Source organism: Chiloscyllium plagiosum, chromosome 2 (genome assembly GCF_004010195.1).
Source record: "Chiloscyllium plagiosum isolate BGI_BamShark_2017 chromosome 2, ASM401019v2, whole genome shotgun sequence".
Taxonomy (NCBI): Eukaryota; Metazoa; Chordata; class Chondrichthyes; order Orectolobiformes; family Hemiscylliidae; genus Chiloscyllium; species Chiloscyllium plagiosum.
Window position 1 is genome coordinate 65,248,369 of NC_057711.1, and position 25,284 is coordinate 65,273,652.

General features: G+C 41.3%; 1 long non-coding RNA gene across 1 annotated transcript in view; it reads left to right on the top strand.

Moving 5' to 3' along the window:
* The first annotated feature begins 2,391 nt into the window (after nt 1-2,391).
* Nucleotides 2,392-25,284, top strand: part of LOC122560605 — a 160,801-nt gene continuing 137,908 nt past the window's right edge. The window contains exon 1 of the long non-coding RNA XR_006314775.1: nt 2,392-2,465. This is a non-coding gene — a long non-coding RNA (uncharacterized LOC122560605). The remainder of the gene's footprint in view (nt 2,466-25,284) is intronic.

A 25,284-nucleotide genomic window follows, 5' to 3' on the forward strand; every position in this document is an offset into this window, starting at 1 on the left:
TTTTTAAATGTTGTAATTATACCAGCTCCCACCACTTCCTCTGGCAGCTCATTCCATACACACACCACGCTCTGCATGAAAACGTTATCCGTTAGGTTCCTTTTATATTTTTCCCTCTCACCTTAAATCTATGCCCTCTCATTCTAGACTCCCCTATCCTAGAGAAAAAACATTGTCTATTTACCCTATCCATGCCCCTCATGTTTTTATGAACCTCTGTAAGCTCTTCCCTCAGCCTCTGACACTCCAGGGAAAACAGCCCCAGTCTATTCTCTATAGCTCAAATCCTCCAGCCCCTGGCAACATCCTTGTAAATCTTTTCTGAACTCTTTTCAAGTTTCACAACATCCTTCCGATAGGAGGGAGACCAGAATCTTTCAGTTCATATTCTGAGGTCCCCGTGGCTGACCTCATTTCACCCCCTTCATTCCATGATGTTAAGTCCCTTGATCAGGCATTCAGTGTTTTTGAATGAAAGCCTCCTGTAGGAAACACAAAACAAAACCTGACAAGATTTGATTGCTATGATCTTAACACAGCGATCTCCCCAGCTGTTGGCTGGGTTAATACCAGTGGAGGTAATGTGGGCCACAAATATGAATTTGCATAGCCCACTTATGTCATCAACTGGCACTGGAGTGGATAGGTCCTCCATAGGCCTTCCTGCCACAGACTTAATCAGGATGGTGATGAGAAGCCAGTGTGGTCTCCATTTCCATCCTTCTACCTTATTAAGTTGACCCTCATCACCAAACTCACTATGGCGGTGGGAACAAGATACTGACTACTTGTTTTCAAAAAGCTCACAATAGAACATACCCTAAATTAGAGATAACCCGACATGCAACTGGGGATTTTAAAATATCATGGAGTCGAGTTTTTGCCTGAATTACTTTCAACTGAAGCTGCAAGTAAGGAATCAATATTGGCAGAAACAAAAGCAGACGTTGCTGGAAAAGCTCAGCAGGTCTGGCAGCAGCCATGAAGAGAAATCGAAATTAATGTCTAAGGTCTGGTGACTCTCTTTGATTTTTAACTTTGATTTCTCTCCAAGGATGCTGTCAGACCTGCTGAGGTTATCCAGTAACTTCTGTTTTTTTGCTGATTTACAGAGTCCGCAGTTCCTTCAGTCTGTAATCAATGTTATCAGTGTCAGCAAAAATCTACCATTTTGATGATACAGCAAACACTTAAAAAAATCAGTGCGACTTTCTCTTTCTCAATGAATTTCCTTCTTGCTTCTTTTCTTTCTTTCCTTCCTTTTTTCCAGTATTGTAAGCCATTTTCATGATTTGGAGCACCGAACGTACAGACCCTGGACTTACAGGCAGGATTTTGTTTTTGAGAATACGTGAATAGAGAATTTGTAGTGATTCAGCTGAAGTTACAGCAGTAGATGGAGGGAGAACAGTGTCGAGGTTATTCCGAGCCATTTAGTTTCCTGCTGCTGCTCAATCCACCTCTCAATATAAGCAGACCAGATGTGGCACAATATAGAGAAGCACACAGTATGGAACTCATTTCATTCTAACAAACAAAGGATATTTAATACGTGCTGAGGTTCCCCATGACTGAACTTGAGAATCAAGTGGAAACATTTCCTAGGGTTAGCCACAAGATTCTCTTAATGGCTCATTGAGGCCCAACAAACTGTGCAAACATCCATTTGCCATAAGTAAAACCTCAGCCTTGGGCATCAGCAGACCACTCAAATCTTGATGACCAAAAGCAATCTGTTTAAACAATGTGTTTTAGCCAAGACCATTGAATTAGTTCAGTTTTTCTAACTGATGCATCAGTGGACCGTGGAAGCCAACAACACAGACTAGTTGTTCATGTCCGTAGTCTGACCCTCAGGGCAAGAGCAAGACAACCCTAGCAATGGTCTTTTTAAAGCACTGATCAAATGCTTGATGTAAACCTGAAGCCTCTGCTGAGGGAAATGTCGCTCCATTAGCAAATGGAAGTTTACATGACAATAAGTAACTGATTGAAATAGCTTAATGCTGTTTACAGAACTGATTTTTAGCAGACAAGTGATCCTCTTGTATTACATTATTAAAACAAGCTTACAGGAGAGGGGGAGGGGAAACTGAGAGAAATAAAGACTGCACAGTCATTGCTAGTCTGGGAACTCCAGTAAAATAGAAATGGATTCCAAATCAGAGGAATTCAATTTTAAATGCTTTTTGCGTGAAAAGCTTTATAGATGAGACTTACCAGATCTTGGGCACATTGATAGCTAGAGTTTGTTATAACATCTGCATATTTGACTAGGGTGAGGTAAGGCAATGATTTATTTAGTTAATATACACATCATTATACAGATAAACATTAACTTGGAGAACCTCTGACCATCTTGTTCCCAAGAGGGAGGTTAAGCATCAGAGTGGAATGTAGTGCACAAAACTTACAAGGTATCTGTATCAGTAAGAAGCAAATGACAAGAAGATCTGTTTCCTCAGGTGAGTAAAAAAACATCTCTGATGACTATAATCCATGCTCTTTTCTGCTTATGCTCAGTGAGGAACTACTTTGAATTTTTGGCGCAGAAACAGGCTAGTGTTTATGTTTGAATCATCAGTCTTCCCCCACTACTTCATCTAACCTTACAAGTATATTCCACTTTTTTAAAAAATATAGAATCCCTACAGTGTGGAAACAAGCCCTTCGGCCCACTAGGTCCACATCGAACCTCTGAGGAGTAACCCACCCAGACCCATTCCCCTATATTTACTCCTGACTAATGCACCTAACCGAGGCATCCCTGAACACTTATGGGCAATTTTGCATGGCTAATTCACCTAACCTGTATATCTTTGGATTGTGGAAGAAACCAGAGCACCCGGAGGAAACCCATGCAGAGAGAATGTGTAAACTCCACACAGACAGTCGCCCAAGGTTGGAATCAAATCTGGGTCCCTGACACTGTGAGTTAGCAGTGCTAACCACTGAGCCACCATGCCGCCCCATTCTATCCTCCCTCACGTATTCATTGAAATTCATTTACATGTATTTGTACCATTGTTACAATGACACTCTGTGGTAATGAATTCTCTATTCTCACCATCTTCTGGGTGATGAAAGTACATTTACATTCCTTATTTTTTTTAAAAGTAAGCTCTTGTATTTGAACTTTCTGCACGTTTATCCTATCAATCCTCATTAGGATTTTAAAGACCTTGACTTGCACTTGATATTTTTCTGGAGAAAAGAGAAACAACTCGTCAGAACTATACAGCAATACACCACATGCTGCCATAGCATCTGCACCACAAAATTTATAGATCTTTATTTCAGTTTCTGCCTCAGGGAAAATCATAGTTGAGTCATATAGCGCTAAAACAGATCCTTTGGTCCAATTCATTCATGTTGACCAGACATCCCAATCTGACCTAGTTCCATTTGTCAACATTTCCCTCTAAACCCTTGCTATTCCTATACCCATCCAGATGCTTTTTAAATATTGTAATTGTACTCACCTCCACAACTCCCTTTGGCAGCTCGTTCCATACACGCACCACCCTCTGCCTGAAAAAGTTACTCCTCAGTTCCTTTCCCCTATACCCTCCAGTTTTGGACTCTCCCACCTCTTAATCAGTGGGGATCCCAGATAGAATTATAATTAGGTTTTATTGCCATATGATCTTAAGTAGAGGGTGTAGGAGTCCAGAGAAAAGTGTACAAGGGGTTACTGTGATACGAGTTTACAAATTACTGGATTATCCTTTGTTTTCCATCTCAGTTTGTATGCAAGTATGTGTGGTATTTGGGAGGTAGGATGTTTCTGCCACCATACACATTCCTTTGATTTAGGGTTTTATTAGCTTGCTGTGGGAGAGATTGGGTGTTATTGAATCTTAATAAGAAGAGGCTGTAGTCTAACAAAATTTGACTTTATTACACAGTAGTCATTAGATGCATGTTACAGTAATTTGTTAAGTATTGTTATTAAGGTTATGAGGAAACCTGTGGATATAGGTCTGCACTTCATGTGATCCTGCCTTATCTCCACCCAACTGGCCTGACATCACCAGACCAGATGGTGCTTAATGCAGTTTCCAACATTAACCCTTTCAGAACCAGTACTTTGTACACCAGTATTTAATTATAAATCTATTATTTATTTGATCCATATAATGACATCAGTGTTCTGCTGCAAGTTGTTTGTGCTTCTGTTTGAATGTGGCTCCATTTTAACCTTGACTGGAAACAGCACGGGATGAATCTTTTTCCTAGGGCTCCCTTCAGCTGTGTCAGGATGCTATCAATTGAGCTTTGTGAGATCATCTGCACTGCCCATATCAGCCTCGATCGGATCAGATTAGCCTGACACAGACATTTCTAAAACGATTGCCAGTGAAAGTTCCCTTATCCTTCAGTACTTTGACTATATGGTTTTCAGTATCCTGGAGCTGAATTCAGCAAGATTCAGCTGCAGCATCCATCTTGTAATATCAAGGCCAGAATCTCTGCAGTGTTTACGAAGTGTACACAATTTAACTCTGTATGCAAATAAATGGATTTGGAGTGAGTTAAATACTTGACCAAGGTGCATGTGAGTAATGCAGACAAGGGATAGTTTTCAATGCTGGCAATGGGGTTCCACTTAGTGGGTGGCACGGTGGCACAGTGGTTAGCACTGCTGCCTCACAGCGCCTGAAACCTGGGTTCAATTCCTGCCTCAGGCGACTGACTGTGTGGAGTTTGCACGTTCTCCCCGTGTACTTGGCGGCTGCAGAGCTGGTAAAAGTTCAGCATCACTTCCTTTCAGGTCACCAGGCACTTAGGTGATCAGTGGCAAGTCTTTCCTGGGATTACGAACCCCCTGGAGGTGGGATCTGAATCTGACAACCAATCAGAAGCCAGCATCTTATCACAAGCAATAACAGGAGCAATTGGAGTCATCGGGATGTACAGCATGGAAACAGACTCTTTGGTCCAATTTGTCCATGCTGACCAGATAGCCTAAATTAATCTAGTCCCATTTGCCAGCACTTGGCCCATATTCTTCTAATCCTTTCTATTCATATATCCATCCAGATGCCTTTTAAATGTTGTAATTGAACCAGCACTATCTCCTCTAACAGCTCATTCCATACACGCACCACCCTTTGTGTGAAAAAGTTGTCCATTAGGTCCCTTTTAAATCTTTCCCCTCTCACCCTAAACCTATGCCCAAGTTCTGGACTTCAATAGATTGCAAAGATCCATGATTGCTGAAGGATGCCAGAGCAAAGACAATTGAGGGAGTGTTGTGGATCAAGGGTGGTGGGGGCAATTGCGCGGGAGAGTGTATTGGCAATGAAAGCTTGTGTGGCTCTGAGCAGCCCTCCCTGCCCATGCTGTGTTCCTCAAGCTGCTACTGTGAGTCTTTGAATGTTCAAATCCTCCATGGATCTTGCAAACAAACCTGACCAACTTTGCTTTCCCGGTTTCTCCATATGCTGTCTGCTTTTCCCACTGCTTGTTCAATGCTGGGGGTGGTGGTATCAGGGCCTTAAGTAGGAATTAATTGCTCACATAAGGGGCTCAATATATGATAGCACAAGAAACCCATCTCTGAAACTTCCTTTCTTGGACTTAATGGGGCAGAGGTAAAAAGCTAGAATCTCCACCTAACACTGTCCTGCCTGATTAAATGCCCTTGCTTCCAAACTCTTCTATATTGCACCCAAAGAAAGGTTCAAGTTTAATGTTACATTGTGGTGTTCAGGTGATCTTAGTGAAGTTGGTGGAGAATGTTCTTCAATTGGCTTAAGTACTCCAGGGCAGGAAAATTGGACAGAATTCCTGCTCCTTGCCACCAAAATAAGCAGATTATGTTGTGTTGACATTCAGTTACGATGCTATAGGGTTTGGTTCTAATGGTGTTTATGGCTTAATAGCCTGCCAAATTTTACTGTATTTTTAATGCTCATTTGAGTGAGTTATTAGAAGATGACAGTGCTTAAGGCATTGTGTCCAATCAATACTTTCAGAAAGAAGAGGAAGTTGGCGAGAAAATGCTTGTCCCTGATGTTAGTGCCATGCTACTAATTAGAAATGAAAGAAAATCCTACAAGATGGATATGGGCATCCTCTTGATCTGACCACCATAATGTAAAGTGGGCCTCTTGTGAGACTGAAGACTGAGTCTCTGATGCTCAGGTCCCAGTTAGTGGCACTAGTATATCCATCCTTGCACCTGTGATTACATCTTTTTTTTTGTTCTATCAATTTGTTCACTATGTAATCCAGCAATTTATGAGCATTGTAACTTTCACAAAAATGACAATTCCAAATTATGAAGAAGGGTCACTTACCCTGAAATGCGAACTCTGCTTTCTCCCTACAGATGCTGCCAGACCTGCTAAGCTCTTCAGCACTTTCTGTGTTTATTCCAAAGGGTTGCTACATTTGACTGTTCCAAAATAATACTTACATTCAGTACTGCCTACAAACAAGGGCGGACTTGTTGTGAAACATTCAATAAGTTATTAACAACAATTCAAGGGCCATTGATTAGTCAGTTTTAGGCTGCTGGATGAGCACAGCCTGAGAAGAAGATTGCGACATTTTGAGATGTTAGTCAGTCAGGTACCTAGGAGCAGGGAGAAGAGGCTTCATCCCCAGAAAGGTGCTGGATAGCAGGTTCTGAACTGTTAGGATTCTGGAGATGTCTGGGAAGTCAAGAGGTGCAGCTAAGTGTTGGGGCTAGAGTTCAAGAAAGGCTCTGTGAGATTTGAAAGCTTCAACGAAGATGTGTAGCATGCAAAGTTCATTAATAACAAGGGTGAATGAAGCCCACAGCAATACTTGCTTGTGGAGCTGCGAAAAGTTAAAGCTCATTGAAATGCAGATACAGTACCATCTTGGTGAAGTTAGCTCCTTAGCAAAACTGGAAATAATGGGTATCAAGGGACAACTTCTCTGCTGGTTGTGGTCACACCTTGCACATAGAAAGATGGTTATGGTTGTTAGTGTTCAGTGATCTCAGCTCCAGGACATCTTTGCAGATGTTCCTCAGGGTAATGTCCTAGTTATATCCAGTTATCTTCAGCTGCTTCTTCAATGACCTTCCCTTCATCATAAGGTCAGAAGTGAGAATATTTGCCGATGATTGCATAATGTTCAGCACCATTTGTGACTTCTCAGATACTGCAGCAGTCCTTGTCCAAATGCAACAAGATCTGGACAATATCCAGGCTTGGCTAACAAGTTACAAGTAACGTTCAGACCACACAAATGCCAGGCAATGACCATCTCCAATAAGAGACAATCTAACTCTGCTCCTTGACATTCAACAGTGTTACCATCACTGAGTCCCCCAATCAACATCCTGGGGTTACCATTGACCAGAAACTCAACTGGATTCACCAAATAAACACAGTGGCTACAAGGGAAGGTTAGAGGCTAGGAATACTGAGGCGAGTAATACACCTCCTGACTCCCTAAAGCCTGTCCACCATCTATAATGCACAAGCCAGGAGTGTAATGGAATGCTCCTCATTTGCCTGGATGAGTGCAGCTCCAACAATAGTCAAGAAGCTTGACACCATCCAGGACAAAGCAGCCCACCTGATTGACGCTATCCACCACTAAAGTTCAGTAGCAGCAGTGTGTACTGTCTACAAGATACGCTGCAGGAATTCAGTGAAGATCCTTAAACAGCGATGGCCACATCCCATGAATGAATTTTTAAAAAGCTAGACTTATTCTTGCATGTCAGCGCTGATTTTGTAGCTTCAAAACTCCAGGGAGCACAATCACAGGAAAGGTGAGTAAAGTTCCAAAATGTGAGCACATAGAGTCATCAAAATCTATAGCACGGAAATCAATCTTTTGAACTAATTCATCCATGCTGACCAGATATTCTAAATTACTCAGGTCCCACTGGCCAGCATTTGGCCCATATCCCTTTAAGCCCGTTCCTATTCATATACCCATCCCCCAGATGCCTTTTAAATGTTACAATTGTACCAGCCTCCACCACCTCCTCTGGCAGTTCATTCCATACACACACCACCCTCAGTGTGAAAAATTTGCCCCTTAGCTCCCTTTTAAATCTTTCCACTCCCACCTGAAATCTATGCCCTCTAGTTTTGGATTCCCCTACCCGAGGGAAAAGAAATTGACTATTCACTCTATTCATGCCCCTCATGATTTTAAAAACTTTTGAAGACCCACAGTGTCACTCAAGTTTGGAAGTCAGGACAGGTTGCTGAGGAAACAGTGAGATCAGCTTTGACTACATTTGCTATTCGATGTGCATTACGGAGTGTTTGACCTCAGGTCAATTCTAAATAGATGTTAGAACATAAAATGTGTCAACAAATTGCATTACTGTTCTAACTTTGTTCATTGTTTGGGTTAAAACTTGGAATCTTGTGGCTTTCTTTGGTCTAAGTATCTGAAGATCTCATCTTTTCTAGTTTTTAAAGGAAGTCACTGGCCCCTAGCCAGATTGTTTTATAACTTTGGTGGTCAACATTATAGTACACCCCAGAAGGTGAAATCTAACACTTGTTAGGTCAGCCACGGTGTGAATCCACAGAGTGAGCTGCGTTGTTGGCATGCTGAGAGTAAGCCCAAGCTTTAAATCAATAGGAATGGGAGATGGGAGGGTACAGCTCTTAATTTTAGTTACAGAAGTGAGAAAGATAACTTCAACTTGCAATTGTAATGCAAATAAATGCAAATTAGATGTATCTGTGGCATTGTAGCTATTATGCGAAGAGCACTGAAGAGAATAAAGGAAAATGAAGGAGAAAATAAAATAAAGCAAAAACATGAATACACAAAGTTAAAGAATCCAGAAATGATTCAGAGTATTGTCCTGATTTAGCTAGTCAGTTATTTTAATTACAAATGATACATTGAAAATTACAAATTATGTGCTGCATATATTTGAATTCAATTCATTTAATTGCAAGGATTATCAACTGTCTATTTTATTGTTACTCACTACTGATGTGGTACATCACCAATTAAATAAAATGCAGGTCTCCACTAACCCTTTGTCTTGCCCAGAAAGATTTTTCCAATTAAGGAATTCACTAGATTGAATTTTCAGCTTAGGATAAATTTAGAAATATGCTTATTTTATTTTGTAAGCCTTCAAATTAATTATAGCTCCAGTATTGTGCTTTATCAACGTATAAACTGAAAATGATAAACTAGAAAGAAGATGGTGAAATTTGGTTCAGGCATGCAAAACTTTTAATTGAAGGGACCAAACTAAGATGGCATTAAAATAATTCCGTTATTCAAAACAGTTCAGTGTTCAGGCATTTGTTTTCAAATTACAAACACATTTCTTCATTTGTCATAAGAAGAAATGTTATGATAAGTGCATTTTCGAACTTTAACTTAGAAAGTCAATTTAGCTTGGAAGAGCAATCATTAATAGTGCTGCTACAAAGACTTCATCCTCTGCTGTCATGGCCTTCCATAGACTTACTTCTATATTCCTGTAATTATTTGTGTCTCATTAACCATGGAATATATCTAATGATGACTTTATTATTCTAGGTGTAGCATAAACACTTGTATCAATTTATGGCATAGGTCCAGCTTTGCTTATTGAACTTCCCCGAATCAATGCTAACCATAAGTCAGCTGCTAGATGCATGTGTGACCAACAGTTTGGCAAATGATCCCTTTTCTGGGAAGAGAAGACCAAAAGGTTGAGAAAAAGAGATGACTTTAGCTATCAATGACAGTGCAGTCCATATGCTTCAGGTACAATGGAAGTTGATGGCATATGCTGACTAGGAGTCTATGAATCAATGACAGGTCAGCTTGCAGGAACTGAAATAAAATACTTAGATAATCTATATGCTGATACCCTTGCTGATCTCTCTGGCATGTATTCCTCACAGCAGCAGGGACCGGCTTCGAGTCCACCCTTGAGCAAGATGTAGAGTTTGCACATTCTCTCGGTTTCTTCATGGGTTTCCTCCAGTGCTCCAGTTTCCTCCCATAATTCAAAGATGTGCAGGTTAGGTGGATTGGCCATGTTAATTTCCAGTAGTGCCCAGGGATGTGCAGGGTGCAGGCCATGGGAAATGCAGGGTTAGAGGGACAGGGCGGGGGAGGTGGTGGGTTTGGGTGAGATGTTGTTCGGAGGGTCGGTGTGAACTCGATGGGCTGAATGGCCTGTTTCCACACTGTAGGGATTCTATGATTCTTAAACATTGCAGCCTCAAAGTACTATACTTCAGGGGTTTCAAAACTGATATTGTTAATTATAACTTGACTTCCTTATGAGAAAAATGATTTGGAGATGCTGGTGTTGGACTGGGGTGTACAAAGTTAAAAATCACACAATACAAGGCTACAGTCCAACAGGTTTAATTGGAAGCACTAGCTTTCAGAGCGCTGCTCCTTCATCAGGTTGTGTTGTGTGATTTTTAACTTAATTAGAAAAAGGATGACATATCATGCCATTTCACCTCACATCAGGAATTCAGCACCTTGTTCATATTTGCATCACAGTTATCTCTGCAGAACAATATTTGAGCATTTGTGAGTAAGTTAGTGCCCAGGAAGTGTTGATAGCCCTATCGACATGACCTTGTATCACTTTGGTGATAATCAAGAAAAGACTCATGGGATGGTCATTGGTCAGATGTTTCTCATTCATCTGTGATTCTGATTTAAACCTTCCCCAACAGTAGTAGCAAATAGGACATCAGTCCTGCTCCTGTTCGGATACAACTGTTTGTCTTGATCCCATCTTTTCCAAAGCCAGTCTTAATGTCTCAGGAATCCGAAATCTTCCCCCTACACCATTTCTCCAGTCATTCATCAGAAATATTATGTTATTTCTATGCTGTCTAGCACATGGTATTGGCAGTAATGCTGACCTTTTGAGGTCCTACCCTTGAGTTTGTGTCTTAACTCCCTCTATTCAGATTGCAGGACTTCACCCCTTTTTAAAATCTATATTGTTGATACTAATATGTACCATGACCATTGGCTGTTTACCTTCCTCCTTCAGAATGCCCTGCAGTCTTTCTGAAATATTCTTGACCTTGACACTAGGAAGACAACATGTCATTCTGGAATCTCGTTTATGGCTGCTTATCTTCAGTATAATCAAAAAAAGAGATAAAAATTAACTGAAAGACTGTAGACCAGTATCGCTCACCAGTGTCATTATCAAGGATGTTCATGGAATACTCTTGTCCAAATATCACAATAATGAAATCGGGGGACACTATTAAATTGGATTCAGCGAATCCTTACCAATGAAGAAAGAACGGTGTGTGATGGTGAATCAACCTCTCCAAGGAATATTTTCTCCAAGTTGGCTCCTCTGCAATATATGATTGAACTTCCCAAAAAGCTTTAAAAAAAACGATGTGACTGTCTCCTCCCTGATCTCTTGGAGGCCAGAACCAAGGACCAATCAGCGCGGGAACAAGACCTGACTCCATGGTGACCTGACATTGAGGAAGCATGTGGCACAGTGGCTCAGTGGTTAGCACTACTGCCTTACAGCACCAGGGACCTGGGTTTGATTCCAGCACTGGGTGACTGTCTGTGTGGAGTTTGCACATTCTCCCTGTGTCTGCGTGGGTTCCTCCAGGTTGTCCAGTTTCCTCCCACAGTCCAAAGATGTGCAGGTTAGGTGAATTGGTCATTCTAAATTGCCCATAGTGTTCAGGGATATGTAGGTGAGGTGCATTAGTCAGGGGAACTGTAGAGTAATAGTCGGTGAATGGGTCTGGCTGGGGTATTCTTTGGATGATCATTGTGGACTTGATGGGCCAAATAGCCAGTTTCCACACTGTAGGGATTCTATGTTCTATGAAGGCCTGACCACAGGTCCCCTGGAATGCTCAAGGTCATGACAGGTGCCCAGGACCCCATCAGAAGCATATGCTTACCTTCCAGAGGAAGGACCTGAGGGGGAAGCTTTTCATGCAGAAGGTGGTGAGTAGATGGAACAAGCTGCCAGAGGAAGTGATGAAGGCAGGTACAATCACAACATTTAAAAGGCATCTGGATGGGTACATGAATAGGAAGTGTTTAGAGAGATAGGAAACAAGTCCAGGCAAATGGGACTAGGTCAGATTGGGATGTCTGCTTGATACGAATGAGTAGTACAGAAGGAGCTGTTTCCATGCTGTATGGCTCTATGGCTCTATAAGGTGAGAAGTGGAGCAGTCAGCTGATGATTGCACAATGAATTGAGTTGAATTGAATTGAATTGAGTTTATTGTCCCATATACTGAAAAGATTTGTCTAGTGAGCAATGCAGGCAGATCACATAGTTAAGTAGATAGATAGTAAATAATAGGTAAGCAGCAGCAAAATCAAAAGCCCAGGTATAGGTGAATGTTCAGTATTGTTCAGTCTACTCTCAATCATCAGTAAAATGATAGAAGATATCATCAACAGTAGTATCAAACAGCACATGCTTAGCAACCTGCTCAGTGACAGTTAGTTTGGATTCTGCCAGGGCCACTCAGCTCTTGACTTCATTATAGCCTTGGCTCAAGCATATACAAAAGAGCTGAATTGCAAAGGTGAGATGACAGAGACTATCCCTGACATGAAGGCTGCATTTAACCAAGTGTGGCATCAAGGAGTTCTAGCAAAGATGATCTTAATGCCCCATATCCATCTAAGCCCTTCCTATTCATATACTCATTCTGATACCTTTTAAATGTTGTAATTGTACCAACCTCCATCACTTCCTCTGGCAGCTTATTCAGTACACAGACTACCATCTGCGTGAAAAAGTTGCCCTTTAGGTCCCTTTTAAATCTTTTTCCTCTCAGCTTAAGCCGATGCCTTCTAGATTTGCACTCACACATTCCAGCTGTTTACCCTATCCAATCCCCTCTTGATTTTATAAACCTCTATAAGGTCACCCCTCAGCCGCTGATGCTCCAGGGAGAACAGCCCCAGTCTATTCAGCCTGTTCTTATAGCTCAAACTCTTCAACCCTGGCAACATCCTTGTAAATCTTTTCTAAACCCTACTGGAATGTGAGAAACTTACCCTCAATCCTGATGGACTGTGAGAAAAAGACTCATCCAGGAAAGTGGAAATGTATTCCATTGCATTTCTGACTTGTAGATGATGAAGAGTCTTTTTGGACAATCAGGAGGCTAATTATTCACTTACAGAACTCTCAGGCTCTGAGAGCCTGTGGGCAGAATCCTAAACTCTCAAGGTTGCTTTCAAATGTCTTCATGGCTTTGTGCCTCAGAACTCCTCCTTTCTCTGCTTCCTCCATTTTCTGCTGATTTTCATTTGATCTTCTCTTTGTTCCATGCCCTGATAGCTTTATATTTGGCAGTGCCTTCCTTAAGAATTTAGTTAGTCCCCTTTGCCTTAATACTTCCTTTGCCTTAATAATTCCTATGCCTTAATACTTCCTATGCCTTAATACTTCCTTTGCCTTAATACTTCCTATGCTGTCATAAATGTCAGCAAAATCCTTCTCTTTGGCCAAGCCTTTTCTACATTTGAAGACCTTCTCTCTGCTGTTTCCTCCTTATTATAAAACAATTTTATACTTAACCCAACATATGAGAAGCATTACATAGAGTGTTGTTATTCATCTGAGAAGTATCTGCCTAATTATCTCATATAAAGATAAAAGGAGTTAGAATTAGAATTAGAATTAACCCTTTATTATCACATGTACTCAAATGACTACTGCAAAACTTTTATAAGTTGCCACTTCAGTGCTAGCTTAGGTTCAAAGGTACCTAGGCACAGCTCCTTCAGTTACAAGATCTTAGAATATAGAGAAATTAAAAAGTCCAGCATTACAGAAATAAACAGTCAGATCAACGATCTTCCAACCCAGACTATGCACTGGGCCTTGGCACCAGACTGCACTGGGCTTCACCCTGAGGTTCATGAGGCTGGTAGATCGTTCTGGAATCATCTCAAGACAGAGGATCCATGCTGAGGCCATGCCAGGCTGAGACAACATCATGTACCACCGAAGGACTGCCACGCTGGGTGAGAGGATGCCATACCACACCAGAGGGCTGCAATGTCAAGCCATGAGGGCCCCTCGTTCTCTCTGCGCTGATGCTGGAAATCAGAGCCTGGGAGTCATCAGCAGCCGGATTGTTCACAGAGTGGTTAGCACTGCTACCTCACAGCATCAGAGACCTGGGCTTGATTCCAGCTTAGGGCGACTGTTTGTGTGGAGTTTGCACCGTCTCCCCATGTCTGTGTGGGTTTTCTCCCACAGTCGAAAGATGTGCGGGTTAGGGGATTGGTCAAGCTAATTTGCCCATCATGTGCAGGCTATGTGGATTTGTTATGGGAAATACAGGGTTATAGGAATAGGATGGGGAACATGTCTGGGTGGGAGGCTTGGTATGGGCTGAATGACCTCTTTCTACATTATAGAGATTCCACTCTAAGATGTAATTTAAATTTACTGAACATGTTTTAAGCAAAGAAAAAACATAATTTAAAAATTACTTTAAAGATAAAGAAAAAAATTGCAGTGCCTTAAATCTAAAATGAAACAAAACACAGGAAATACAAAGCAAGATTTGAAAATATATTTGAAAAGACTTGACCCCAGAACAAATGGATCAAGACCATTTTCTGAAACCCTGACTTATCTTTCTTGCGCAGACTTTCATTGGCTGTGCAACTTCTGTGAACATGCCTTATCTTTTTTGTTTTACATGTCAATTAATTTAGTTGGTTTCCAATCTAAATGTCTTGCATTCATTCGCAAGAAACTTTACAAAGTGTGATTAACTATTCATCCACCATTCTAACAGACAATTCTACATTTATTCAGAAGAGTCAATTCTTCTATAATTTGATGGTGTGTTCTTCTGCAACACCGCATTATAGAAAAACCACACTTGGCTTCAAGTGTTGGCGCTGCAATCGCCAATTCAAGTTTTAAAAGTTTGTGCTGTAGAAACAGCATCCCCAATTCGTCAATTGCTTCGTAGTGAATTTGCATAAATGAAACACGTGTTATAACAGAACCACCTATATCGTACATTGAGGCAACTGTAAATTTCAATTCCAATCAGCACTTCATGAAGGGTAAACTGTTTGGTTGAGTAGTCACAGTTCTTTATTTTCTTGTTGTGTCGAGTCATCCATAATATTGACATAAATCAGTAAACTTTGGTTAGTTTTCAAGTCTCTCAAACTCAGCAAAATTGATGGAAAGGTCAAGTTCTTTTTGCAACGTGGCTGAATTCATTTAGAATATTCAGCAACTGCTCAAATACAAATTGAAGGGAGCAATGTTTTTGGACAGGATTTACAAGTTTCCCTTCCTCTTCCCTTTAAAGATTCCTATTGCTTGTACTAACATCTGATGCGATTCTCCTGCTTTCAGCTGTAAATCAAGCCACAGAGCATGTGTTGGGCAGGTAATTTAATACTGTTACTGACCTGGGCAGACCTCACTGTAAGCCCTGGGGGCTCATATTCAATTCAGGTCATCTCATCTTGAACTGAATATGACACCCCATACCCCCACAACAAAATTAATAGGGCATGTTGATTTGACCTAAACGGAAGGCCACTGGGCCATCTCTATGGTGCTGGGAGGATACACAGAGCTCATTGAGGCAGGTGTGACCCGAGAGAATGAAACATATGATTGGCATTAGTGGCTGTGCTTTGTTGACCTAATTTGGACTGTGTTATAAAATAAGCAGGGGTGGTCTCAAAAGGCTTTCAGTGAAGTTCTTGCCACACGTTTTTTCCTCAATTTATAGGTCAATTGCATAGGTCAGGTCACTTCTATCGGTCAGCTCATTCACATAAATCAATAAAACTTCTAATAGGAAATGCATGACTTACCGGAGCATTTTTTTGTGTCAAAATCCTAGAACCCCCTTCCTAACAGCATGGTGGGTGTCCCTAAACCCAAATGCCTGCTGCAGTTTAAGAGGGCAGTTCACCACCACCTTCTCCAAGGTGATCAGAGATGAACAAGCAACATTGGCCTAGCCAGCAATCCACGAGCCGATAAATGAATAAGACAAAGAAAGCCTTGTGGGTCAGCAGCAAGAACTCACCTCAAAAGATGGAATCATTTTTAGTCCGTATAGTCCTGTTAGATTTGTGTTGTCTTTTGCAAGTTTCCATTGTCTGAATTAGTCCAGGATTGAGTTTAAAAGCAGAGAGGTTATGTTGAAGCTGTACAAAGTGCTGGTGAGGCCATATGCGGAGTACTGTGTGCAGTTTTGGTCTCCTTACTTGAGAAAGGATGTACTGGCACTGGAGGGGGTGCAGTGGAGGTTCACTGGGTTGATTTCAGAGATGAGGGGATTCGTTTATGAGGACAGATGGAGTAGACTGGGATTATATTCATTGAATTTAGAAGAATGAGGGCGGATCTTATAGAAACACATAAAATTATGATGGGAATAGATAAGATTGAAGTAGAGAGGATATTTTCACTGGCAGGTGAAACTAGGAAAAGAGGGCATAGTCTCAAGACTAGAGGGAGCAGATTTAGGACTGAATTGAAAAGGAACTTCTTCACCCAGAGGGTTGTAAACCTATGGACTTTCTTGTCCTTGTTGTTTTAAAGCTTTTTTTGAACAATAAAGGAATTAAGTGATATGGTGAGAATGCGAGTAAGTGGATCTGAGGCTACAGAAAGATCAGCCATGATCTTATTGCATGGCGGAGCTAGCTCGAAGGGCCAGATGGCCTACTCCTGCTCCTGGTTCTTATGTACTTATGTAGTGATGCTTAGTTCCATGGGCCATGAAGTATATTAGCTTTGGTTGCTGGTGTGGGAAGTTTGAATAATTTGCATTTTCTATATTTGATTACTACACTGTGCAGAACACTTTTCACTGTATTTTCCTAAACAAACATGAAGATAAATCATTCATTCATTACTAAAAAAAGTAACTGATCTGAAATTGTTTGTTAGCAGCTTATTGAATGCAGTAGTGACTGAGCCCCAAGAAATTGGTATAGGATCCTGCACGTGTGGACACGCGTAGGAGAACATTAAGTCCCATTTACTATGCAGCACAAAACTGTCCACATCCTATTTGTTGCTGGAAAGGAAATTGATCTTTGCTAATTGTCTTCATCGTCATCACACAGCTTGCCTGAATTCTCGTTTATGTCTGGAAGTTGTACTGTTATGGCTGTGGGTTATATCACTTTGCGATCCTCACCATAAACATAACCTGAAAATAATCCAATCTACTGACAATTTATTACATCCTAGTTTAAGCTAGAACATTTGTCAATGATAGTTTTGCATTTGAGTGGATAAAAACATTATGAGAATTGTTGGGGCCGCATTGAGACAGGGCAATGTTAACAATAAACAGCAAGGGTTGTAACAGGCTTTATGAAGATACTGTAAAAGAAAAGATTCATTGGCCTTTCTTGTACAATGGTATTTCTAGTCCAACAACTTTATTTGTTAAAGAAAAGCACCTTGTTGATAAAAGTGATTTTCTGTCAGTATCCCACAATTTGGTTGGATTCCTGAGATGACATTCTGAACTTTGTCCAGATTTCAAATGAACCTGCTCATCAAAAAGAGGGTGGGTTCAAATTAGAATCGCGTAGAAGATTGGGTCTAGGTGGAATGATCTTTGGATTTACTCTCTGCCCATTTTCACATTCCGTTGAGGCAAATCACTGGGTTTCTGCATCCGAAGTATGAATGGGATGAACAGTTTATCAGCTGGTTTAGACATTCAGCAGCATTGCAGCAGTTTTAGGTGCATAAAGCAGTTACAAAATCTCTAATATAGTGGACAGACTGCATGCATTCATTCCATGCCACCATTTTGATTTGAGTTGGCCATTTAGACTCCAGGCTTCCTGCTGGATGCTAGTGTCAGGCATTGAAAATGAGTATACGAAGAGCAATGTTCAGTTGTATCAGAGTGTCAGCATTCGAAACAATAGGTGAGTGTAAAATATTTTCCTTACCTCATCATATACCCAGGAAGAGCAGCCTAATAGTCCCAGCTTGACAGGAAGACTGTGGGTTACTTCCAGCAGCCCCTCACCTTCCTTCTCATGGAAACATAGAATCCCTACAGTAAGGAAGCAGACCATTTGGCCCATCAAGTCCACACTGACCCTCCAAAGATCATTCCACCTAGACCCAACCTTCTATCCGATCCCTGTAATGCTACATTCTACATGGTTTATCCACCTGCACATCCCTGGACACTATGGGCAATTTAGCATGGCCAATCCAGCTAACCTGCACATCTTTGGACTGTGGGAGGAAACCGGAAGACCCAGTGGAAACCCACACAGACACAGGGAGAGCATGCAAACTCCACACGGACAGTTGCCCAAGTGTGGAATTGAACACGAGTCCCTAGCATTGTGAGGTAGCAGTGCCAACCACTGACCACGGTGCTGCCCATTCTGGTGAATTCTGGTTAATTATTGCCTGGACATGTAGAAACATTAACAATATATGCCATAAAATGTGGTTATTTGGCCCACCATAACCCTGCTGGATAAAAAAGAAGTATATCCATCCACATTGTACTATCAAGAACTTGGTCAAAGACATTACAACATAATAATGTGCTATAAATATAAAGAGTATTTCTATACCTAACACCCTGACAGGCAGAAATTTCCAAAGCCCCTATACCCTCTCAGAGAAAGAATTTATCCTCAACTCCCCTTCAATTCTTCCATTAATTATTTTAAATAATTTTAGCCTCTGGTTATTGACCTGCGTTTCCAAACTTAGGTTCTGATGACAGGAGACAGATCTGAAATGTTAGCTCTCTTTCTCTCTCCCGAGATGCTGCCTGACTGCTGAGTATTTCCAATTCTTACTCTCTTAATCTTAGATTTCCGGCATCTGCAGCATCTTGTTTCTGTAATAATAGTCTGGGATTCTGATTGTTTTACACTCCTAACAGAAATCTCATTTCAGCCTTCTCTGTTCTAAAGACACACAAAAAAAAATCTTTCCTCACAGCTAAATGTCTCAGGTACTGGCAAAATCCCAGTAAATCTCCTTTCTATCCTCTCTCTTGCAATGTGGTGATGAGAGCCGTGTTCTGTACTCCAGCTGCAGACGCTTTTGTGATTCTTTGCTTGGTTAAATGTCAGCCGTTCTCACTGCCCCATGCATGGTCAGTAAGCCACCCCTGGGGCCACAAATTGTGCCAGGAGTTTATTTGTACTCTCCAATGGGCTCACTGCATTATTGACCATTACCTGCTGTTGCCTTCATCAAATGTATCCAGTTGCACTGCACCATACTGGGGTCCAATTCAGGCAAGATCAATTTTTGTTCTTTTGAGGAAGGGTCACCTGACCCGAAATGTTAACTTTGATTTCTCTTCACAGATGCGACAACACCTGCTGAGCTTCAGCAACCCTAGTTCTTTCAGTTTTTAATTTGGCCTTCGATGTCAGTTTGCTCCTGTTTTGTTGCCAAACACCAATGTCACCACCCTTTAATGAAACCAGCAATTCTTAAACAAAAACAAAATTGCAAAGCTGGGCTGCTCTTACTATGAAGAGATAATAGATGATTTGTGAAAATCATATTGCTCATCTTGAGTTCAGCACTAACCTCAGAACTTACTACTGGAAATAAGATTTACAATATATTATGCAAAATCTGTACAAATAAATGTTTGTATTTTAGTATTTAATGGTATTTTCTGTACCAGAAGTACAAGTAATAATGTTTGCCGTCTGAAAAGCATCTGGACCCATATGAGAAGTCCAACCTTTGATTTCATTCAAGTTCCCAGATATATCTATGTTCTATGAGTTGGTTATCTCTCTTGATTTGCAAATGTGTGGGAAGCTTCCAAACTTCTTCTGATTGACTGCAAGGCAGGCTACCGGAAATAGACCGAGAATTAAAATCTCCAAAACGACATTTTATAATTAACCAACATTGTTTTCTTCATATCAATATTTAATCTTTGAAAATCATGAACATTGCAGTTTCCTTTATATTTCTAGTTATAGGGTGAATAGTAAAGATAGGAAAGGGGGAAGAAAAGAGAAAGGACAGGGGTTTTAGTTAAGGAGAGCATTGCAGTACCAAGGAAAGAGAATGTGTCAGAGCCTTCTGGAGCTAAGCTATAGGAAGAGTTCAGTTGTATGTTCAGTATAATAAGAACAGAAGAGCTAAGAGCAGGAGCAGGCAATTCAGGCCCTTGAGTCTACTTCACCATTCGATATGATCGTGGCTGAGCTCATCTAGGCCTCAACTCCACTTTCCTGTCTGCTCCCCATAGTCCATTACGAAATGAAAATCTATCTCCTCCTTAAATTTCCTCAATGTTCCTTCATCCACCACATTCTGGGGTCATGAATTCCACAGATTTACTTTGCACACTTAAGGTTTCAGACTCCGAAGCCACCGAAGTTTGACTTGAATGGAGGCAGCTGCTGATTTGAATGCCCAGCTGCCTCCATGAAATGCACTGACGTGAACTGCAGCTTCCCCTCCTCCAAAAAAAAAGAATCACACCATGTAGAAATCATTGTTTCAATAATAACAGAAGAATCCTTAATGTATTCTTCTCACAGTCCCACATCTATTATTTTAATAGCAGCTAAATGGCTAAAGCATTCCTACACTTGAACTCATGCTTGTGCAGGCAGTGACATGACTGGAAATGAGGTCCCCAGCAATTAGAAAATTGTTGGAAAATAAATACTGTTTTACTTAATTGAAAGTATTGATAATAGAAATGTCTTAAGTAATGATTTAAAGCTATGATTTTAAGCCGAGCAGTTTTATGAGGAGAGAAAGAATCTAAATGTACGATAAAAGCTCCGTTAATTTATAAACAGTGTACTCTATAGATATGATAGAAATTGTATTCCGATTGGAAATGTTTTAAAATCACAGATAACAAAATTAGTTGTTGGGTGGCTGCCAGGGAAATTTAGATAGCTTCAAACCAACAGATTTCACCTTTGACGGTTTGCAGGATCAAATAAAAGATGAGAATTTGGCCCAAGTGTTCAGTAGCAGCAATCTGGCACTTGTCCGACACACATGGTCTCTATTAGAAATTGTGTGTGAAGACTTTAATAAGAAACAAACAGTCCCATTTATTCAGTGCCTCCGCAAACTGAGGCGTCACATATCGGCTAATAGCCAGTGAAAATGTCAATTAATGATTTTGTCCCTTGGCTGAAGAAGCTATGTTTTTCAATGTAAATAAAGAATACTAATGTCAGGGTATCATTCTTCAGTGAATCAACTAAATTTTTATTTACTCTTTTGTGGGTTGCGATATTGCTGGCATGTTCTAACATAAAATAATCTTCAAATTCTTCTTAAAGAATGAACTAAATGAGCAGATATCATTTTCTCCACCGAAGTAGTAAGCAACCCAGATCCATTGTGTTAAGTCGCTGCTCCATTCATATTGCCTAGCTACCATCTCATCTGTCCGTCTTTTTGACAACTGTCTGGAGTCTTCATGATAATTATATTGAGTGATGTAACAATTCAAGACTGGGCATCTATGAGCCATCATGTGCCACCTAGCAGCAGCAGAACTGACCAGCAGAATCTGCAGTCTCATGGCCTGGCATCATCATCAAGCTGAGGATCAACTGTGGTTCAACAAGGATTGCAGGAGTATATGCCAGGAGCAACACCAGACAGACCTAAAAATGAGGTGTCAATGTGGTGAAGCTACCAAACAGGACTACTTGCATTTCAAACAGCGTAAGCAGCAAGTGATAGACAGAGATAAGTGATCCCATAAGCAGCAGATCAGAACTAAGCTGCCACATCCGGCCATTCACATCCAGAATGGAGGTGGGTAATTAAACAGCTCGCTGGAGGAGGAGGCTCCACAATTATCACCATCTTTAATGATAGGGGAGCACAGTGATCAGTGCAAAAGACAAGGCTGAAGCATTCGCAGTAGTCTTCAGCCAGAACTGCCGAGTGGATGATCCATCTCACCCTCCTCCAGACAACTCCAGCATCACAGATGCCAGTCTTCAGCCAATTTGATTCAATTCACTCATCATCCTGATTTAGAAATATATCGAGTCCCTTCACTGTTGCTGGATCAAAGTTGTGGAATTCTTTCTCTAACGGCAGTGTGGGTCTATCTACAGCTTGTGGACTGCTGTGGTTCAAGAAAGCAGCTCGCCATCACCTTCTCAAGGGCAACTAGGGACAGGTAATACATACTGGCCCAGCCAGCAATGCCACATCCCATGAATAAACAAAAAAAGTCTTCACAAAAAGTTAAAAGATATATAAAGCATGCAAGTTTGAATAACAAGGGGGCATAATCTTCAAGTGTAAGGTAAGTGTAAGGGGATTCGAGAAAAGTATTTTCACTCAAATGGTGATGGGGGTCTGGAATGTATGGCCTGGAAGAGTAGTTGAGTTGGGAAACCTCACAACCTTTAAAAGGTACTTGGATGAGCACTTGAAGCATCAAAGTATTCAAGGGTCTGGCCTTAGTGTGGGAAAATGGAAGTGGTGCAGAAAATAGTATATGTTTTGGCAGATTTAGCTCAGTTGGCTGGATTGTTGGTTTATAAAACAGTGTGATGCCAACAACGTGGGTTCAATTCCCAACAGCAGCTGAGATGACCATGAAGGACTCTCCTTCTCAATCATTTTATCACCTGAGGCCTTGTGGCCCTCAGGTTAAATCACCACCAGTTGCTTCCCTCTAATGAGAGAGCAGCCCTATGATCTGGTACGACTATGGCGATACACACAGACAATGTTTTGGCAGAACAGCCTTGATGGGCCAAAGGGTGTCTTCTGAACTGTGTGATTCTACAATATGCAAAATTTCCTCAATTTTTTAAATGTTTTAGATCTGAGTTGACAGAAAGCATGTACCGGTGTCAGTACTTAATAAGAATTACTATTTCATACAAATAAACAGAAGCTAGCTACAAGTAAATAAATATGAGTTGTTGATGGACAACTTTACTGGTTAAAACTCATACACCTCTTAAACTGGCTCTAGAAATGCTATAGGCAAAAATTCAGACAGACACAAAAAAGGTGCCATGTGTGAGGGAAAGGCTGGGAAGGCAGTTGATTGATGCTGTCTCCAGTGTTCATTGAGATGTGAGGGAAGGGTTGGGAAGGTAGCTGACTGGTGCTGTCTCCAGGGTTCACTGAGATGTGAGGGAAGGTTTGGGAAGGCAGTTGATTGGTGCTGTCTCCAGGGTTCACTGAGATGTGAGGGTACGTCTGGGTAGGCAGTTGATTGGTTCTGTCTCCGGGGTTCACTGAGATGTGAGGGTAGGTCTAGGTAGGCAGTTGATTGGTGCTGTCTCCAGGGTTCACTGAGATATGAAGGAAGGTCTGGGAAAGCATGTGATTGGTTCTGTCTCCAGAGTTCACAGAGATATGAGGGTAGATCTGGGAATGCAGTTGATTGGTTCCGTCTCCAGGATTCACTGAGATATGAGGGAAGGTCTGGGAAGGCAGTTGATTGGTGCTGTCTCCAGGGTTCACTGAGATGGGAGGGTAGGTCTGGGTAGGCAGTTGATTGGTGCTGTCTCCAGGGTTCACTGAGATGTGAAGGTACATCTGGGTAGGCAGTTGATTGGTGCTGTCTCCGGGGTTCACTGAGATGTGAGGGTAGGTCTGGGTAGGCAGTTGATTGGTGCTGTCTCCAGGATTCACTGAGATATGAGGGAAGGTCTGGGAATGCAGTTGATTGGTTCTGTCTCCAGAGTTCACTGAGATATGAGGGAAGGTCTGGGAAGGCAGTTGATTGGTGCTGTCTCCAGGGATCACTGAGATATGAGGGAAAGTCTGGGAAGGCAGTTGATTGGTGCTGTCTCCAGAGTTCACTGAGATGATCCTTTGGTTGTCAAGTCCTGTTATTCCTTGATCTCTCTTCTCCAGGTACATTCACTTGTTTGCATGTGGCACAGTGCGACTGATTCATGCGTATGAATTATCTGGCTTTTTGGTTAAAAGCCACAGCTCATAACAAATGTTGAGAGAAGATAAATTGACTTTTTTCATGGTTTGATATGCATTTTACTGCAGTGAAAAAGGACAGGTCTTTCCTCAGCTGAGGTCCGTAGGCTTTAAGTTTTACACCCATGAGCTGATCAGCTATCTGAGAACCAATCACAACGTTATTGGCCTTTGTCATCAATAATGCTCACCATTCCCAAACCGATCAGCAACTTATTGCTGGCCAAGTCTCCATTTGTACACACCCCTTGGCTGCAGCTTATCTGCAAATAGATTCATGGAGTCATGCAACACTAAAAAGGCCCTTCAGACCAGTGAATCTGTCCCACACCAACTACACTAATCCCATGTTCCAGCAGTTGGCTCATAGCCGAGGATGTTATGACATTCCAAGTGTTGATCCATGTACTTATTAAAAGCTGTGAGGTTTCCAGCCTCTTCCTGCCCTTCTACGCGGTGCATTCCAGTTTCCCAACAGCTCCTGGGTGACTTTTTAAAAATCAAATCCCCTCCAAATCTCCTGCCTTTCACCTCATCTCTTCCCTGCACCCACCACCCACACTTTCCTCCCACTGCTTACACCAAGAGCTGTGTACTTACAATGTGAGTCAGATTTTTTGATTTTAAAGATGCAGTTAACCTCTTCCATAATCCTTTGTTTTTAAACAGTTCTTTTCCCATTTCAGCACACACTCTCAAATAAAACAAGACACAATCTTTACATAATTGGAAACATGCTGCACACAAATTGGCAGTTGTCTTTTTCTATGTTACATTAGTGGCAGTATTTCAGAAATATTTCTAGCTCCATACTGTTTTGTGATGTCCTGAAAAGGACTATTTAAATGCAAGCCTTTTATTCTTAATGGAGTTGCAGCAATTGTTTTTATGGAAGCAAATTGGCAACTGTTTGCAGATGGGAATGTTTCACAGACAACAATGAGATACTGGTTCAATTCTGATTGGCTTTGGTGATAAGATGGCTCATCAAGGTGATTTCTGTGGTGTCTTCAGCGGGATGGTGATCTGCCCGGGATTCCAATCGGCAGTTTCAATATCTGCTTTCTACAGTGGCGGAGGATGAGATTCCTCTCTTTTCCTCAACTTTGGGAATCCATGAACCATAAATTGAACAAAGATGGACTTTGTCTTTAATATTTTTATATGATTTCTGTTATTAATTTAGGCTCTAGAGTATCATAACTTAAACATTTTTCATTGTATTTTCTGGATTTAAGGAATCTGCTATCCTTACCTAATCTGACCTACATGTTACTCCAGACCTATAACAATGTGGTTGACTCTTAACTGCCCTCTGTGCAATGAGGGATGGGCAATAAACGTTGGCCTACCCAGCGATGCCTTCA